The sequence below is a fragment of the Miscanthus floridulus genome, chromosome 18 (genome assembly GCF_019320115.1).
Source record: "Miscanthus floridulus cultivar M001 chromosome 18, ASM1932011v1, whole genome shotgun sequence".
Lineage (NCBI taxonomy): Eukaryota > Viridiplantae > Streptophyta > Magnoliopsida > Poales > Poaceae > Miscanthus > Miscanthus floridulus.
In genome coordinates this window covers 14,623,876-14,633,864 of record NC_089597.1, presented here as the reverse complement: position 1 = coordinate 14,633,864, position 9,989 = coordinate 14,623,876, and positions in this window count along the sequence as shown.

Sequence of the window (9,989 nt, the reverse complement as noted above, 5' to 3'; positions counted from 1 at the left end):
GATTTTGTGTCAACAGCAAGCACCCAACCCTTGCTGTGCCAAAACATGAGCTTGCGCATCAAGTACATAACGCTGTTAAACTCACACAAAGTTGGGAGGCCCACCGGCATTTTCTTCAAGTTTGGTTTGCCATTGACACATAGCTTATCAGGCAACAGATCAGACCACCCATGAAAATCTTCAGAGGCTGTTACTGTTAGATTGATCTCTAATCCTAAACTGGGTCCAACGGCCCAGTTGAGCCTTTGATCCGCGCCCTGATCGGGGACGCCCAGCCCACTATGGCTGGAGGGCCCCTGTCACACTGTGCAATAAATAGAGGTGGGGGCCGGCGGCTCTGAGCACGAGGTTTGCCTGAGCTACAGTTTCCTGCCGAAATCCCTAATCCGATCTAGAGGGGCGCAGCCAGTAACGGGAAGCCACCAGCATCTGCATCTACACCGAGGGGTTGCTACGTCGCTGGGCTGCCCTGCAACCGCTACTGCACCGCCGCCCTTCGACTCGACACCGCCACTGGGTTATCGCCAAGCACTGCGATGGCGAGCCCATCTTCATCCAAGGCGGTTGAAGGTTTGCACCCTTCACCCCTCTCTTTCTCTTGTTCTATCTACTGCTACTGCACTAGTAGATGTTCTATGACTCATGGTTTTTTTCAATAGCAAATAGACATGCTAGTTCTATGCCTAGAGATCCTGCTTAAGGTCTAACAATTGTACCAGAGCCTAACTAGGTGTAGATCTAGCCTATCAGAACCCTCTGTCTAGATGTAGATCATGTCAGAGGTAAGGAAGAGATAAGATCCGTCCAGATCTGGGAAGACAAGAGGGTCACCGAACCCTAACCCTAATCGGGTGAAGAACAAAGAAAAGAAAGGGTCTCGGCACGCGAAGCCGAACCCTAACCCACGAATTCATCTCGGGGAAGAAGAACAGTGAACGAAACCCTAACCCTAACCAAACCCTAATCTCAATCCTAACCCCATCCCGAACCCTAAATCGGATAGACCCGAGAAGAGAAGAAAGAAAAATCAAAGAAAGAAAAGGGGAAGGGAAAGAGCCCTACCTCGCCGTGCACCGTGTTGCCGCCTCGTCGACGCGCGAGAAGAAGCCGCCGCTGCCTCTAGGGCACGGCACCCACCGACACGCCTGCTGCGAGGCCTCTGGCATAGGGTGCCGTGGCCAGGCCACTCGACGGCGGCGCACTCACCCGCTGGGGAGCACGCACACCGGCGAGGGGGCCGACGATGGTGCCATGGCTCGGCCATTATCGCTCGCTCTCGCTCGGTGTCGACGCGGTGCTGAGAGAGCGAAGAGAGAGAGGCAAAGAGTGAAGAATGAGATTAGGGTTTGGGGGAGCGGCGTCGACCGGTGTTTTGTTCCGCCGAAACGGCCGGACAACCGTTCGATGCAGATGAGCAGCCGAGATCGACCGGACTGAAGGTCGACCCAGGCGGGCACGCGTGGCCACGTAGCTTTGCCGGCCTAGGCCTAGGTTGTGGCCTGGGTGAGGGCAGCGTGCGTGCAAGGGAGCTGGGTTGGGCCGATTTTTTGGTCGGGTCGAAGGAATAGTAAAGAAATGAGTCAGTTTTTCTTTTTTTTCTAGTAAATGTTTATTTCCTAGAAAATGGATAAATGGCTTAAAGTAAATAGAAAAGAGAATTATCCTATGGGTAAAATTGATTAAATTAAATTATTTTCTCTGCTGCAATGTTAAAGTTAATGATCTTCTAATTAAATTCGAACCAACGGGAAAATTTAATTTGAAGAGTAGTCAATTTTAATCAGTAAATTATAATATTGTTATTTTTCTGATCAACGTTGATAATAGCAATATTATAAGGTTTAATCATAAGTTTTCCATGCATTAATTCCATTTCTACCCAACGATGATGTAGAATTAGTGTATAAGAACAGTTGTATGTTTTAATTTTGACCAACGTTGGAATCAAGGCATCAATTGTTGTAATTATTTATGTTCTCACTCTATATAAATTGTGTTTTTAGGCGGATACAACTTGATGGGTTGTATCAAAGAGATCCCCACTCTCAAAGGTGACAACTACATGGAGTGGAAGAAAAAGATTGACCTGGCCTTCATCTTGGCTGAGGTGGATTGGCTAGTCACCTCGCCATGTCCCACTGAGCCTGTGGCACCGATGAGGGAGACAAACGAGGCTGATGCCGCTTGGGCAACTAGAGAGGGATTTTGCATCTCAAAAGATGTCCTATGACCTTGAGCATAGGAAGTGGGTCACTGCTAACAAGAAATGTTTGTCTGTGATAAAGAACACGATTGAACCTGCAATTGTGGGCTCAATCCCAGAGTGTGACACGACCACCGAGTATCTCGATAGAATAAAGAGTTAGTTCACTGGCTCTTCAAAGACATATGCTACCCAGCTGATAAAGCAGCCGGTGACATAGAGGTACTCTAGAAATGGTGGCATAAGAGAGCACATACTAAGGATGAGCAATTTGGCATCAAAGCTAAAACCAATAGATTTGGCTCTTAAGGAAGAGTTCCTTATCCATCTGATTTTTGCTTCCTTGCCAAAGAAATTTGACACTTTTATTGTCAACTACAACATACAACCCGAGGAGTGGGACTTAGAGAGGCTCATGGCTATGTGTGTGCAAGGGGAGGAGAGAATGAAAGCTGCCAATGGTGGCACTATCAATTATGTGAAAGACAACAAGAAAAAGAATAATAATGCTAACTCCTCCTCAAAGTCAAAGGGAAAGGGTCACATGCTGCATCAGTCTCAGCAAAACAAGTTTACAGTAGAGAAAGACTAGTGTCTCTATTGAAAAAAGACAGGACATTATAAGAAAGATTGTCCCAATTACTTAAAGATGATCATGGCAAAGAAAGGTGAAAACATTATTACGTTCATAAATAAATCCCTGTATGTACAATATTTGAAATCTACTTGGTGGATTGACTCAGGTGCAACTGTTCATATTACTAATTCCTTACAGGGATTCCATTCGACGAGGACTACGCAAAGAAGAGAAAGACACATTAAAATTGCAAATGGAGTCCGAGCAGATGTTGAAGCCGTTGGCGATCTTTCTCTAGAGCTTGCTGATGGCTTCACACTTTTACTTAGAGATGTACTTTATGTTCCCTCTTTATAGAGAAACTTGATTAGTGTTTCATGCTTGGACAATGATGGATATGATTGCCATTTTAGAAATGGCAAATGTAAGATAACATTTAATAATACATGTGTTGGACTTGCTATCTTATAAAATGAGCTTTATTTGTTATCACTGCATGATGATGTGAATGTTGTATGCGATGATGGAAACGTTGCGTGCGACAATGAGAATGTGTCATCGTCTGTGGATATAAACAAAAAACGAAAGAGAGCTCACGATGCCTCGTCAAAATTATGGCACTGTCGTTTAGGCCATATTTCTAGGGGAGAATAGAAAGACTAGTTAAGAATGATATTCTTCTTCCATTAGAGTTCTCATATTTAGAACAATGTAGAGAATGCATAAAAGGAAAGTATGTAAAGAAAATTAAGAAAGATGTCAAACGAAGCGTAGGAATTTTACAGATTATTCACGCAGACATCTGTGGTCTGTTTCTTATAAAGAGTGGATGGTTATGATTCGTTCATAACATTCATAGATGATTACTCCCGTTATGGCTTCATTTATCCAATCAAATAAAGAACAGAAGCATCGGATAAATTTAAGATATTTAAGGCAGAAGTTGAAAACCAACACAACTTAAAGATTAAGATAGTCAGATCCGACCATGGGGGGAGTACTACGGTCGACATACCCCATATGGCCAAGTTCCTGGACCTTTTGCAAGGTTCATACAGGAAAATGGCATAGTAGTCTAGTATTCTACACCGAGCGAACCTTAGCAGAATGGAGTAGCTGTAAGACACAATCGTACCCTGATGGATATGGTGCACGGTATGATAAGTTACTCCACCTTACCGTTGAGCATGTGGATAGAGGCGTTAAAAACCGCCATTCATATTCTCAATAGACTACCAAGTAAGTCGGTGCCCAAAACACCGTATGAGTTGTGGACTGGAAGAGTAACCTTACTAAACCACTTACGTATGTGGGGGAGTCCTGGTGAGGCTAAAGTATTTAACCCAAATATTGGGAAGCTAGATCCCAAAATAGTAAGTTGTCATTTCATTGGCTACCCAAAAAAGTCAAAAGGTTTTCATTGCTACTGTTTAGACAGACATACAAAGTTTGTGGAAACGAGACACGTTGTCTTCCTAGAGGATAAAATGATGAGGGGGAGCATGGTAGCTCGAGAAATTAACCTTGAAGAGAAGTGGGTGTATGCGCCCACTCCGATGACTCATGAGCCATTTTTCTCACTACCTGCTGTCGCTGCACAGACAGTGCAAGATACTGTCACTACACCACAGCCCCAGAATGGCGACGTACCGTTGGTCGCTATAGGTGGATACAGCGACGCACCATCGGTCGGTATAGATCTATGCCGACACTTAACTGCTGCTGCTGAAAGTGGCGTCGGGATAGGGTTATTGCGACCGACATACTTTTAGCGACCGATAGTCTGACGAAATACTAAAGCAATACCGACCAACAGGCTGATGACATATAGTAGTTTTACCGTCCAACAGTTCAAGGTTAATGGGATTTATTACAACCAACAATCCAACGCATAAATCACATGACACATAAATACATTATTAATCTCACATTAACCAAATTATAGTATTCTTTTAGACATGAAACATACAAGGTCACATTCAACATGAGACACAAAATCGAGTCACAATGACATAGCTTAGATTTCATTCATGCCAATTGGTACATGTAACAGTCATGATGGGTACAATGTTCTTCACAACACACAAGTCTGGTTTGCACACCTCATAGCTAACATGCCCAAGGAGTTCTTTACAAAATGTTACTTCATTCAAAGCAACTAGCATCCATCCCCAAGCAGTTTGCAAAATGCTATATCATCCAAAGCAACTAGCACCCATCGATGTTTCATCTCCATCTCACAAAATGTTTAATTTGCTTGCTGACACAATAATCACGTTACATCTAGCGCCTTCCATCTGAAAAATCAAAACATATTTTCAACTCCAACTACTAGTGTGTGCTGCCTTATTTTCAGCTCATGTATTATCTGAAATGCAACACAAAGCTGCCCATGCACCACATATACTTATATGCACATATGCAATTGAACAAGCAACTTAACATCTCAAAGATGTGTACACTAACCCCAGTTCCAGCCCCTTCAATGAGTTTTTGGTGCACACCTCTCCTCCCCAGCTGTAAGACCAACATAGCACATATTAGTAAGGTCAAAAGAGTATGTAAGTTTGTGACCATAACTAGTATAAAAAAAGACAAGTCCAGTAACTGAGAACACAAATCTATTCTAGATTAAATTTATAGTTTCCTTTCAGTACATCATCAAGATAATATTTTCCTAACTATTTATTTTCTGTTATGAACAGCAGATTTGCACAGATTTTCTAATCTATCTACTGCTATTATGAATTAGGCAACATCCATCATCTAACTCCTATCCCCAAGTAAGCAACAGCTACAACAGCAAATCCCACCCCCACCCGCAGTGGATCAGATCAGGTAAAGAAGGTTTTGTACCTAGATTTCATCTCAGTTTGATCTTAACAAGACAACCAGTCCAGAGGGAAACAATTCTTATCAGCTAGTAACCATTTCCCAGATTCACCAAAAAAAGGGTTAAGTTAGGCTAACTGGGCTGGGACACAGGTTTTTTTATCCATAAATACAGCAGGGGAAGCCCCCACTGTCCACTGTTAGTATATAAATTTAAATAAAGTGAACTCTACAAAGAGAAAGAGAGAACTACATGGCTGTACACTCAGCAAGGGGGAGTCAGCCTTCGAGACAGGGTTGGGACACAGGTAACGTTTATGGTTACTGAAGCATCACAAATAGCAGTTTGATGAATGTAAAGTTCAGGAAAAAAACAGCCCAACAGATACATTTAGATGGTAATGAATAAGAACTAGCAGTACCAAATTCTTTTGATAGTGTGTTGTATGCATAGCAGGGTGTGTTCAGCATCACAAATTGCAGCTTGGTAAAAGTAAAATTCAGAAAAAATACATACCTATAGTAGACTTGGATGAATGTGATGCCTTGCTGACGTTCAACTATTACAAATATCATTAATTAGAAACTTTATTCACTTATCACATATATGAATAAAAGAAACAAAGGCAAGTCTAGTTTATTACTATTTGTCTGAAGAAATTTCAAATGTTAGGTTATGATAGTATTAGAGAAATCCGTCGAAATTATCATGAAAAGAGAGGGCATCTTTCTTCTGCTAGCCTGCTACCTTACTCTGATTCACATGCCACCGGTCTTCAAAAAATTGCAACACAATGGATGCAGATATTTTATACTAATCCATTTGTTGCTTTTATAATGTGTTCTGTTAATTCACAAGAGTACATGATGTCATGATCCAAAAGAATAGCAAATGCAGTTGTCGATCATCAGTCAGAGAGTAGTGAAAGCTCCTACAAATATTGCCTCAAAGGGAGAAGGTCCCAAACACTGAGTATTAACTGTACTATCACTGTACCATGGATCAGTGTTTAGTGCCACAAATGTACATGCTGATGCAGTGAGAATAGAACCCAACTTTAGATCCAAATCTCCACATACCACACACCATAGTTTCAAGAAGAAATGGTGTAAAAACTCACATCAGTCCTTAGCTTGAATGGCCTGGTAATGGTGTTTTTTCTGCACTTTCCTGGTTGTCCTGTTTCAGCATTTCAGCTACCTGCATTCGATCAATAGGTGAGATTTCAGTATTTCTTCAAGTACCTTCAGTATCTGTGAGCTACAGATAACAACGGTGCTTTCATTACCTTTCAAGTACTGAACTAGAAAACCAGGCGCGGCTTTGCCGCGCCCTTCTTGGAGTGACCAGACAATGAGGACAATGAAATGGTTTAAGTTTGAGTTCTCCTTTGATGTGTCTTTGCGATCGATCTGGACTAAGAGACATGAGCTCCAAAATTTTTGACATATAGGAGCTACAAAGTAACCATATATGTGGCTGCTGATGTAGAAATGTGCTAAAATATGTAATGTAATTCCTACTTAGTTGACATGTTTTTATCAAGCGCAAGATCGGCTACTAACAAGCTGAGATGAGTCATATCGCATATATGATCGAATTTAACTGAAGATTGTCCGATAGTGTTTTATCTGTGAACCATGCTTCAGAAATAATCTTGGTGAAATAAAATAGATGTCACTTAGATCTCTTATACAGCTAAATATATTGTAAAGCAAAGGATGCTACAAAGGGCTTCCATAATTGGAGGTTAGAATTAAATCAGGAGTATAGTTAAATCCATAATTACAGTTCAAGTTGCCTGTCAGTGTACGAAGATAACACCAGGACACAATGCAACGATCATTGTCATGGCGTGGCACATCGGCAGGACGCAGATGAAATGTCATTGAAGGTTTACCAAGTCAGATTCTAAACAACACATATAAAGTAGTTCTGTACAAGTTATTTTCAATCGCACGGACAAAAATGCATTTATTCAACAAATGAGATTTGAATCATCTATACATCTTACTGATATAAATGGAGAAAGCTATGATCTGTCCAAAGCTATGTTTAAAAGCAAGCTCAGAGACAAGGGGACCAGCAAGGAGATATCGTAAATTTTATGCCTTAAACATGGATAGGTTCTCGAATAAACTTATTAGCCTGCAACTCCAATAAAATCTAAGATTATGAAAGCACTTTAGAAGTTAAAGGATGAGGAATGTGAAACATGATATAAGTGATGAAAAAATATGCAGACAAATAGATATGTAGAATGCTGCAATATATGTCTCTGTGTGCTTGAATCTTTTTGCACTCAAAATTCACTCAAAGTATACCATATTCGGCAAAGAAAACTTGATCAAGGAATCTCATAGTTTGTGTAGTATTATGTGATAAATTTCTGAATACGCTACCAATGTAAATTGGGCGGTCACATGGCAACATTACATTTTAGATTAAGTATGTCCATATTCAAAATGAGGAGAAACTTTACCGGCAGATCATGGTATTAGTAAAATTCAGGCATGGAGGTTAAGATCACAGAATTGCGCCAAAATTTCTATATCATAAATCATAAAATTGCTAAAATGCAGAAATGAAAGTTTAGGATTTCAGATCATGCAATGCCAAATTTCAGAAATAGAACTTTTATGACATTTACCTAGAATGAAAAATGTTAAGTGCTTGCAAAATAGATGCAGAGAACAAAAGATTAATATAACAAAACAGGGAACAGATAAATATGCAAAAACAACATGAGACAATCCCCTAACATTTTTCGTCCATGCACTCTTTCTTCCTACCTATTTGGTTTTTCTATGACTGATCCTGGTTGTATCATGCGGTAGCATTGTGCCTCTTTGGAAATTATAAAAATGCTCTGGAAAGAAATATGAAGGTTAAACTCCTACCTGAACACGAGCATGCAGGGGCATGATCTCAAGGACGCATCACGCCATAGATCCCAGCTGTTGGAGCCGTACTCGAGCCGGCCGCCGCTGTATGACACCGGTGCCATCGTCGCAGGCCAAATCGTCGATAGAGCGCAGTGGAGCACGACGGGCTCGATGCCCCCATCCAGCAGGCTGGACCCCACGCTGCCTTTGGCCGGCCCTCGCCGTCCTAGGTCCGGATCGAAGCCGAGCACGTAGCTCTCCTCCGGTCGCTCTAGGCCTGGATCGAAGCTGAACAGCTCTCCTCCGGCCACCCTAGGCCTGGAACGAGGCCGAGCAGCTGCCACCGGCCACCCTTAGCCGGATCTGGGCCACGTGCGGGGATGCCATTGTCGGGGCTGCGCGCCGGAGCCAATGAGGACGGAAGAGGGGCGGAGGGGAGCCAGCGAAGAGGGAGGCGAGGCGGCGGTGGGTGGTGTCTGAGTGCGCGGGGCAGTGGCGGCGGTCTTGGGCGGCGGCGGCAGGGTTGGGCGCCGAAGGAGGAGGAGGAGGGTGGTGGAGGTAGTGGAGGTGGGCTGGCGGGCGCCACAACGGAGATGGGGCGGGCGGGCGCAGAGAGAGGAGGCGGCGGGGATAAGAGCTGAGGGAGACCGACGAAAATGTTAGGATTTGCAGTATTTGGGCCATTTTTTCTCGTTTTCAGTTTCCCGCGATGGACCTTTTGATTATTTTCGGTTCCCGCGGACGACCCTTAAGCGTGCGCAAAAGGCAGGCCCTATATACCGACTAATAGTTCGTCCTTTATTGAATCTGTCGCGACCAATTATTTGATTGCACAGCTAGATATCTATACCGACCGACAGTCCAACACAAAAGGTACATTTACCGACACTTGATCTGTGGGCAAGCTATACCGACCGATGGTTCAACGGTATTAGTATATTTATAACGACACACATGTGACGCTATATTAGTGTTGTGGTGTAGTGTGTGGTGCCAGCACCTATTGTTATTCCGCCTGTGGCAACAATGAATGATGATGAAGAACATATTCTTTAGGATCCTATAGAACCTATTGCCACACAAGAGGGGGAGCAACAACAGCCTCAAACAGATGATGTGCCAAATGTGGAGGCCCCTAAAAGGTCTCAAAGAGTTAGAAAATCAGCTATTCCTACTGACTATGAAATATACAACACTGAGGAATTTTAAATGGAGAATGATCCCACCTCATTTGAAGAAGCCATGAGAATTGATCATTCATCAAAGTGGCTTGAGGCCATGGAAGATGAAATAAAATCTATGAATGCCAATAAAGTTTGGAACTTGGAAATAATTTCTAAAGGAGCCAAAATAGTAGGCTGTAAATGGTCTACAAAACAAAACTTGACTCTCAAGGGAATATAGAGAGATATAATACGTGACTTGCGGCAAAAAGCTTTACGCAAAGAGAAGGGATTGATTACAATGAGACCTTTTCTCCAGTCTCATGTA